Genomic DNA, 10813 nt, shown 5'->3' with positions numbered 1-10813 from the left:
CTTCTCATTCTGATTGCCCACAAAGGTTTCATTTGTTTCTTCACAAATCTTCTGGTATGTAGTGCATGTAGCGAATATTTGCATGTATTGTACTTGATGTGTTTAGCCTTTCAGAAGCTTCATGTCAGAAGTTTTCCTGATAAGACGGCAGCGAATACCTTGTTTCACATGTCTTCAACAACACCACCTTTTCTTTTAGAGGCACAGGAAGAGTGAGTCTCTTGGCTTGTCTCTTTAGTCACAGAGGCAGGACCGTCGCAAGTGGCTCTTACTGCAGTCAATCCCAGTGACAGGAGAAAACCCAGGCTGAGCTTTGCCAAAACTCACAGCATTATGTCAGACCCCCCTCCCTCTATCCTCCTGAACCCTATCCAGCATGCAGCCTAGCAGAGCAGCAAGTGAGGGACAGTTTTCCACTCTGTCTCATACCAGCATACAGACGCATTAGGTCCACCCTGTCTTCTTGAAATCACATTTACATACTGATTTGCAACGACAAATGTGTTTTGCGGTTAGCAAAATGTAACGCTTTTATAGTATGTTAACGCTTCACCTGTCTGCAAAATCCTGATCTTTCCCCTATATATCCAGCACGATCAACATTTTGTGGTTATGTTTCACCAATCGTGGCACTTGGGAGAGATTGTGGTTTAAGTTAAATATTTTAAAAGTCGACTGTCACTTGAAGCACTACACCCGTCATATTTACTGTATTAATATGAATTCCAAGCCACAATATTTTCCTAACCTCCCGCCTTCCTACAATTTGCTTGTGGCACAATAAAAAGCACTTGTTTTTACTATTTATGATGAAATTTTAGAACATCTAGCTCGAGCAGCATCAATCCATTTTCCTAGCAGTCTTAGCTTGCTTGTTGTTTGTACGGTTTACTGTCAGCATACTGAAATTCTGGCCTATTACTCCTCATGCGGCCTGATGTTGTACAGTGGAAACACTATTGCTGTTTCAGACTCTGTTATCTGTTAACAGCTCTGCCAGATGCCACATACCATCTTTCAAAATGGCACAGAGGGGCGCATGGCCAAAGTGAAATGATGCCATTTGCCTTTAAGAGAAAGCACTTCTTTCACACTGACTCATAGCATCATTTCAAATAATTACTAGGAAGCGTTTGCTAAATTCCACAACACCAAGGATTCGAAAGAAGGCTTTTGTTAACTTGAAAGAATTTAAGATATGCAAAAAGATCACTCCACCCTGTAACTCAGTTTGCTATGTACCTTCTCCAGTCTCCAATAACAGAAACCAGACAAATTACATTCTGAGTTTTCAGTTCCGCTCCTGGTTTTGATTTGACTTCAGCTTTTATAGTTGTTGAAGATATTGGCTAACTCAAATAAAGACTTACATAAACTGATTTGGGGTTACTTCAGTGAGTCACTACTTCATACTGAAACCACAAAGGCTCTTAGTTAATGACTATGGAGGTTTGACTGCAATAAAAACTTGCACTTTAGAAATAAATATCACCCTGAGGTAATGACTAAAGATGACGACTGTTGATTGAACAGCAGTGACTCTCAAACCGCATTAACTGTGTGTGTGTGTGTGTGTGTGTGTGTGTGTGTGTGTGTGTGTGTGCTTGCAGCTTTGATGATTCCTCTCCAACCAATCATGTGTGTTTATTTTGCACCTCGTTCCCCCCTTTTCCCCATGAATGTTAAAAAAGACGGGTCAGATTTGCACTTAATCAGCAGAATTTGAATCTCATTAGTGCAGGCGGCGCGCACTATAAATCACACACAGAAGTCAGCTCATCACTTGAGTGATTCTATTTAAACCAGCCTAGACATTTCAGACTTCATGCTTTGATGTATTTCTAGACAAACTCAAACTCACGGTTAACATTTACGAGTTGTTTAATGTGATTTGAGTCGGATTAGTTCAGTTGCTTGAATTTGGGTGTGAAATTTATCCTGAGATGGGGTGGCATAGATGGTAACGTGCACTTTTTTGGGAGATCAAGTGACACATTAAAGCTTGACCGAGCCTTGACCCAAGAGGAGCTGGGTAAATGCATAAATCAATTAGTCAAAGCCTCCAACACGGTTTGAAAATAGGTGCTTATTCACTTGAATATCTGAAGAGTCAGATGTCTTGCTGTTCTGCATTTCAGCTTTTCCTCAGAGGTATGAACTTAATCACTGTTAAATAAGCATTTTTCTTTTTTCTTTGCAAAATGTCTAAATTCCTCCGTCTGCTTCCTCTCAGAATTGCTCTGGCAGGCTTTTAGGACTGACTTAATTGTTTTCCCCTTTTTCTTCTTTGTTTTTGATCTATTTGCGTTTAGTGTTTCCCACATCCTGAACCAGCAACAGGCTGTAATATGAAGTGACAATGACTTTTGTCCGTATCCCTGTAATTATGTTGGTGTATGAGTATCTTGTGCCTGTTCCTCAGCTGTAGTTAAGGTGTAATGATTCTGTCTGACAGAGAGAGAGAGAGAGAGAGACAGAGAGAGACAGAGAGAGAGAGAGAGAGAGACAGCAGATCAAAGCTGTGCCTCAGGGCCGTCACTCTGCTGGCTGGATAACACACAGATGAGCAGCCAGCTGTGTATCCCTCGTGTTCAAGGGCATAGCCAGTCAGATGTTTTATTTTTTATTTTCATTTCTTTATTCTTGTCATCAAAAACAGTAGGAAAAAATAAAGTCAGGTGGATAAAAATAGGCAAGAGAGACACTGGGAGCAACATCAAGGCAAACTTTGGCAAAAATTTCAAACAGGTGTAGACATGTAAGAAAACCTTTAACGTTATCATAATGAAGTAGTAACGATCATAACTATTGTTGGTCCTCACTGCTGTCAAGCTAGTATGTTAGTATGAGGAAATTCTGGTGGCACTATTTCTGCCATTCTTGCGCCTCTAGCTCTCTTAGCTTTAGCTTTATTGTGTCAAACTTTGTGGAAGGTTCAGGTCCTATGCAATCAGTGAATGGGCAAAGTGCCACAGATACCTAGGAAGGTCATCCCAAACAAGAATGAGCTTATTACAGGCTTTTGAAAGCCACAGGAACCAGAGCATTTGATTTATTGATTGCTGTTGGGGTGTTGAGAGATTTTTAACAAATAGTGCTACTAAAAAACTAACCAACCCTAGCTTTAATTGTGGCTTAAAGTCTTAATGTTTTCAGGTCCTAAGGGGGTTTGTTAAAATACCCAAAACAAAACAATAAAGACAAAAATAACGGATTAGTATTATTAGTGGAGATTTGTGGACACCCACCCCTGCCTGCTCTTAAAGCTGTGGGTGTGCACTGTAAAGTTCTTCAAATTATTTTTTTGGCACCTAAAGCACCATGCAGTACCAAATAGATAATAAGCTGCAGATGGGGATAGATTACAATTATGTGGATGAATAGATGGAATTCCCAAGACTGCAGTGAACTGCGAAACCAATTTTTGAGAAAATTAAGGGGAATGTAAAAGCACAGTTCGTGCCAATCTGTCATTATGTTGCCATTATTTAAATGTATTATAATGTGTTTACAACCACAGGTGGATTTTATTAGTACACAAATGCAGTACTTTCCAGAATTATTTAAAAGGAGGATGATGACCAGCAGCAGGAAGCTTGACAATGACAAAGAAATTAAAGTAGAGCTCATTGATTAGTTTATTGAAAGAAAAAGGAAATCTGCAGCGTTTTTTGATAATCTAACTGATGATTTAGTCATTTTTCAACCAAAAAAACAATTGCATGTTCCGGCTCATCATGTGCGCAGGTTTGCTGGTAAATGATTTATATCACACTACAATGTAGTTGCAAGCAGATAAACATTTTTAAGAGCTTATTATTGTATAGCATCATGCCAGCAATTATAACTTCTGTCAAGACAAATGTTATATGATGACATTGTGTTTTACTGTATTGTAAAACAACAGTGTTAACCTTGTGACAACGATTGTCCAGTGTGCCTGTTGCTGGTACTCTCTAATGAACATTCAAATCAGCTTAAAACTACATTATTGTGTGTATAAACCATTTATTAAATGTTATATGCTATTAAAAATGTTAAATAGAGGGACTTGAATTAATGTTAAGTTAACAGTCACAGAAATAGAAGAGAGATCTAAACACGAATGTTAGTTATTATAGAAATATTGAATATCTGATGAAAGACATATGTAATACAGAAGGCAGAAACGTCTTTTTAAATGGGTCCATCATGTTCATTTTACGCACAGTTTCTTCTTTCTTCCTTTGACGTGACACAGAGTTAAAGGAAGCTTGGTCTTAAACATGAAAAACGTTCATGTGGTGAAGAATAACTTGGCCGTTACTTGACTTGACATTGTGAAATGAAAACAGGCCACTGTCAGGGGACGCAAAAGGACAAAACAGAACAACAAAGTGTTCGATGTCACTGACTCAAAGTCACATGCTAATTTATCATGAGACTTTCATGTTTTGCTGCATTCTGCTCAATTCAGTGACCGGGTTTCCTCTGTCACACAGTAGTGTCCTGACTCTTGGCGATAGAAGGGGGAGAATAATGTGTCATTTTATATTCTGAAGGCTGTGGTAGAGAATTAACAAGCAACAGTTGAGACTGCAACAGACCTTAACAGCTATTATTGTCTGTCTATAAAGGAAATTGGAAACAGTGAGTTTTTAGCTGTTCTGTTGCTCATATGGCAAGTTTTTGTACAAACTGACAAACAACATTTCGTTACCAGGAAGCATTTTAATATATTTGACCTTGTGTTTTCAATTGTCTCCATATTGTGGAGAACTGTTCTTTTGCGCACTGTCAGCAAGCATCAATCTTAAATCACTGAGCAGCAGATGTTCATTCAAGTCCAGTAAAGCAAAGTAAGTCATAAAAGAGACAGCGGGTGGTCACAGTGATGTTGTGACCTAATTTATGCCTCAATGCTGACCTAAAAGACGGAGCTTATGGGTGAAGCGCATGTACAGTTTTCACACACACTGCTGTTTGATCTCTATGGAGGAAGGTCAGCTCACCAGCACGTACAGAGTGGGAGTTGGACTTTGTGGTTAGAGATGAGAAGGGCAGCTTCAGTCCCCAGCCTCCTCAGGATGTTAACCAGACAGGTCAGGGCGACCACAGTACAGACACTATTAGTTGGTAGAACTAATTAAATGCTCAGGAAGACAGTATTAATTAGTACATTATGTTAAATTTGCTTGTCACTGAAGGCTGCTATTCTTTAACCACATACTGTAAACGTAAGCTACATTATAGTATTCAGAGAATTTGTACTGAGTTGGTTCTCTTTGCCTTCTAAACATTTCCAGTGAGCCGGAGTCATCAAAAATAACTTTATGAAAATTGTTCATATAACTGTCTTCTGATCTTCCATCACTATGTTTAATTTATCTTTTGAGCCCTAGGGGGCAGCACAAAAAGCTGTCAACATAACAGACAGATGACTGAGGCCCTGTCCACCTGTACACGGGTATTTCTTAAAACAAAGCTCTTTCTGTCGGTTTTGGCATTTCATAAACTTGTAAGCGGCATTTTAAGTTGAAAACTGGCCTTTTGGAAAACTCCTTCCATGGTAAAGATTGTGTCTGTGTTTGTGTCTGGACGGGCAGAAACAACAATTTTTGGAAAGAATGACCCAGACACCAGTGTTTATGAGTGTTTGTAGCATCATTTGCAATGTGAACTCGGAGTATGTGTTATGATACTGGAGTATTTGAGTTTGTATGTTGACGGAATGGATGTTAGAATGTTTGACGTTATATTTAGAAAGACATAAACAGACATTCATAATACAATGATGGAAAAGAGAGACAAAAAACGGCTGTTTACAATGTTTTGCTGACAAAACAGCGTTATGTAGTATTCACTTTGCTTCCTGTTTACAGCACACATGCTCAGTGTAGGTGAATGGCTATGAGATATGCGTTTTCAGTTGTGTCAGTAGTAGTGTCAGTAATTTTAAGTAAAATCTCAGATTTGGAGTAACATCAACATTTATTTAGAATTTTGCTTAAGTCTTACTGATCTCTCCTTTTAGTTCTTTTCGTTCTCCACCAACTCCTGGGGTAAATGTGTGGCTCTTTAGCTGCCACACATTCCACAAATGGCTATCCACTGTGGTCAAAAACAATGCTGATGACAGCAGTGACACCGCCTCCTAACTGGAAGCGAAGCAAATGAGTGAACATCCGATCATTTCAGTTCTTCCCAATGACGATGTCCTAACTTGCTTTGTGCATCAGCCAACACGCATGTCAGCTGTTCCTGCTCAGCAAGCTGGTGCTGGGAGAATAAAGGAAATACCATACACTCAGTTCTGTGCGGTTATTTCCTCAGTATAATTAATAAGTTGCCTTACCTCAAACAGACATCTCATATCAAACAGCATATTTGTGCACACATGACAGAATTAGAGGTTAGATTGGATTTAGGAATGAAAATGATGTTAACAAAAACGGTGTGCACTTGTTGATTTGATTTGACTCGATTGGCTGTGTTGTGCAATTCCAGCGACTGTGGAAAAAACACATCGACCTAATCAGAGTAAGAATGGCAAACGGAAAAATGTTGCGTGCCAAAGACGTGTGGGAGTGAGTTTTTTATTAATGCAATTAGTCATTTATTCTTTCATGCGTCTACTATTACCTTATAATCATAAATAGGCTACCTAATGTATCCCTAAGGGGAAATAGGGTTATGTCATAGCCTACTGATGCTTAATCTAATAAAAGCACTGTATCTGGCTAATTTTTCACACTCCATCGGTCTCTCCCTGTATGTTAGGAAAAGCTGTGAACAACAAAGACCAACCAAATCCACCCACCTTTTTGACACAGCCACGCCAACTGTTTCCCCCTTTTTCCACTCTTTGTGCTTTGGTTTCTCTTCTGCTTTTTGGAATGTAATTCTAATTCCACCAATGCTCCAGCCAGATATTCATTAAGTCATTAAGTCAATATTTTGATTTTTCTTGTTTTTATCAAGTCATTATTTAGTCAGCTACAAAAGGCTGTCAGGAACACTCCCCACACCCCCCTTGTAAAAGTCGTTCAACAAACCACCATTGTTCTCATCAGTTAGTGGCTCTTCCAGTAAGATGATTCTCTGAGTTAGCTGGACAAAGTAGCTCGTTTCTTTGGTTCATGTTTCACTCTGCTCCAGATAGTTGAGTAAACATTCATCTTACAACAGACTTTTTTACTTCAATATTAGCATCGTAAAACACAAATCATGTTTTGTCAACAATGGCACGACATCAGATAGGATCAGAACATAACGCTTAGAATTTATTCCAGACCTATCAATTAATTTGAGAGGGTTAACACAAAACAGTCTTGGTTTTGGTTTTAATATGTTCATTTTATTTGATTCATATGTTGTACACTTAACTACAGTAAAAGGCAAATGTATGAACAGTTGCATGCTCTTATGATTCTAGTGCAGATGTAGCAGTAACGGTTTGACCCTCCGGACCTTGACATTTACAAACACTGCTTCATGAATTGCAACAAAACACATCACATTAATGTAGTGAAAGCTTTTCACCATCCCCATTGAGCTTTTAGTCGATACATCTCTCATCAAATCACCCGTTCTTTTTCCATGTCAGCTAATTTCCCTTAAGTCACCTTGATTTAAAATGCCTACAGTATGTGTATGCTGCTTTTTATCTTTACATTAACATCTGGTGTTTGTCAAGAGAAAAGGGGAAAACAGACAGGATGTGTCCGAAAGTCGGAGTGTGTTTTTGACTGAGAAGGGACAGCATACTGGTACGATATGCCGGCTAATTGAAGCCAAGATGCAACCAATTGAAATCATAAATTGAATTATGGGACTTAATTATTTTGGAAATCCCGAAAGCCTGATTCACTGCACATGAATGGGTCTTTCAGAAGTGTGTCTGGGTGCAGACACTCGAGGGTCTCAGCAGTGAGACGTGGACATGCACAGTCGCAGTCAAGTTCTTATCAGAAGTCAATGGAGCGTCTTCTCTAGAAGGAAATGAAACACTTAGCCTCTAGTTTACCTGGACACAGAACTGAAAGGTCAAATGAATGAGCTTTCCTCCGGCTCTTTTTCATGTGTTTCTTATTGAGCAAAACATTTTCCCATCTGACACTCAATTCCCATTGCACAATATATTGTTTTCATTACAAACTGTTCCTAAACGTCCAGTGAGAAGATGTATTTAATCTTACTTAACTTCATTTTCTACACTGTTTATTTCTTCGAGCCGCTCCTTTTTTGTGTTTCAGAGCTGAAGATCCAGTGAATAGGTTTTTTCCACTTCAGTTTTATGAGTTCAAAACTGTGGCTCTGAAGTGCTTCACGTATCTTCTCTTGAGAAAAATGAAGTGAATAGTTTCAGACTTAATGTTTCATTTGAAGTCCTGCGCTTCCTTTCACCGGCCTGTCTGTGCTGGACAAAACATTTTCGTCATGGAAATTGTCATATAATGCTTTTATTCCATTTTTAAAATGATGTCTTTTGATTCCTACAAGCATTTTCTTTATGAGGATAAATTGAGGTGCTCTGAATCCTTTCGTGCATTTACGTTTCTCCGACAAAGACAACAAAAGCATTTGCTGTTCAAAGGCCTTAAATGGCTGACAGTTTGGTTATGTTTACCTGACAGGGACCTCTAGCTGCTGTGAAACTTTGTATGTGTTGGGTGGATGGGAGACGAGGCATGTGACGGTTAAATGTAAAGGTCATAGGGGCATCATGTAAGAAAACCAAGTATGTGTTGCTTAGCAAATAAAAATGTTGTATTTTGCTGTTGAGTTTAAAGTGGGGGGGGGGGGGGGGGGGGGGGGGATTCAGGATGTGGTGGATTAAGATCTGTTTTATTTGATATTAGATCATGCTTGATTGAATTAAAGGGGACTTTGAGCCTTGGTGGAGGTATGCTCTCTATCGAGTGCCATCCTAGTTTTTTTTCTGTTAACAGAGTACAATCTACCTCTAGTCTGTACATTTTAAATGTAGAAGTAATGGGCTTTGGTAAGCTTCATAAGTAGTGAGTTAAGGTGTAAAGTTTTAGTATACACCAACATGTGTTCTCAAGTTCAATAAACCCCTGATGATTAAAAAAACATAAACATTATCCTGAACAAAGTATTTGTTCAATATCCAGTAGTTAAGAAGGCTGTCAGCGATTATTGTTGTCAAGTTGCCTAAATGTTTATTCTCATCACACCTCTGGACACATTAAGGTCAATTAGGAGGCCTTGAGAGAGATTTGAGGTTGCCTCTACATGTCTAATTCCTCTAATGAATAAACTGATGACTGACATTAAAGTAGAGTAGAAAGTTAACATTCGTGCTGGTATGCACAAATGGTTTCCAAAATATGTGTGTGTGTGTGTGTGTGTGTGTGAGTGTGTGTGTGTGTGTGTGTGTGTGTGTGTGTGTGTGTGTGTGTGTGTGTCTGGAGCTGAATAGATGAGGTTTTAGGCGGTATCAAGAGCGATGTTTGCTTTTTTTGGACCTCTGAGCACAGACAAGACCTCAAATTTTTCGCAGCTTGTGACGGGGCGATGACAGATGGAATATGAGACGCATTTGAGGTTTAGGTTTAGGCTTCAGTTTGGCTTTAAATGGCTATGCATTGTATTTGAGAAAATAACCCAGAACTGAAATGATTATTCTAATGTTTTTACCGTGAACTCCCTCATAATTTCTGACTGATGATGCATCAAACACCAAAAAAAAACAAGCCGCTCCCTTCTGGAGGGAAGATCAACATGCTTTGAACTGCAGATTTTGTGTCTGATGTTACCGACAGCGGGCTCAAGCATTTAGACTGTTGCGATGTAAAACTGACTCTCATCTACATTACTGTTTTCTTTTCTTTTCTTTTCATTGTTTCAGAGACCTGCTGCACTTGTACACATTATGTGAAAATTAACACAACGACCCGTTATCTCGGGTGGTTGTCTACCCATGGTTACTGGGTGATTTTAACTTATTATTGCGTCAGTGCTCTTTATCTCCATGCTGGGCCAATTTTAACCCAGTGTTCTAAGTGTGCCATATGATCATATAGGATGTACAGATTGTGTGTTAAGGCAAATATTGCAACCGTGTTTGCAAGTAATTTGCAACAACACATTTTGAAGGAGACTTAATGCAGGCTGAATCACATTTTCTATTAACATAATGTTGGAATATTGTTACTGGCAATGAACGTATCAGTAAATTGTTCACTGACAACATATTTAATTTGTTTTCCAACAAAATATCCAATCTTGCAATATCCTCTCATAGTGATTACAGTATCACTACTGCGTCCTGTGGGCATGATAAGGCACTGGCAGCAGTTTGGTTAGGGAAAGATCGTGCGCTGGTTGAATACAGGAAGACTGCAGTCTGCAGTATCTTTCGACACAACGTGTATTAATATTTAACCAAGACCACCATCTATCTGTAACCTCAACCTTAAGTGCTTTGTCATCTAAGGTCCCTGACATACTGTACCAGGCTGACGGTCGGCCGCTGGCCAGTGTCGGGGCTGTCAGTGAGTGTCTGTGGCCCTATTTGTTGCGATGGGTTCCACATACACCATTGGTTTTTGGCTGATTGAGCATGTTGAAGCGGCTGTAGAGCCCATTGGTGAGAGAAATCACGCTGATTGGTGATAAGCTAAGCGAATCATTGCGTAAGAAGAGAATGTAAAAAGAAAGTATGATTTCACCCATCTGTTCTTTCTCCTTATTTTCTTTTTTTTTTTGTATTTTTATGACATTTGGCATTGAATCCAATAAAGACTAACTCACTTATAACAAATAACTTGCAGTAGGCATGTCTGCAAATTCAATTAGATCATTTTGA

The sequence above is a fragment of the Pagrus major genome, chromosome 16 (assembly GCF_040436345.1).
Source record: "Pagrus major chromosome 16, Pma_NU_1.0".
Taxonomy (NCBI): Eukaryota; Metazoa; Chordata; class Actinopteri; order Spariformes; family Sparidae; genus Pagrus; species Pagrus major.
Note: the sequence above shows the minus strand (reverse complement) of the source record.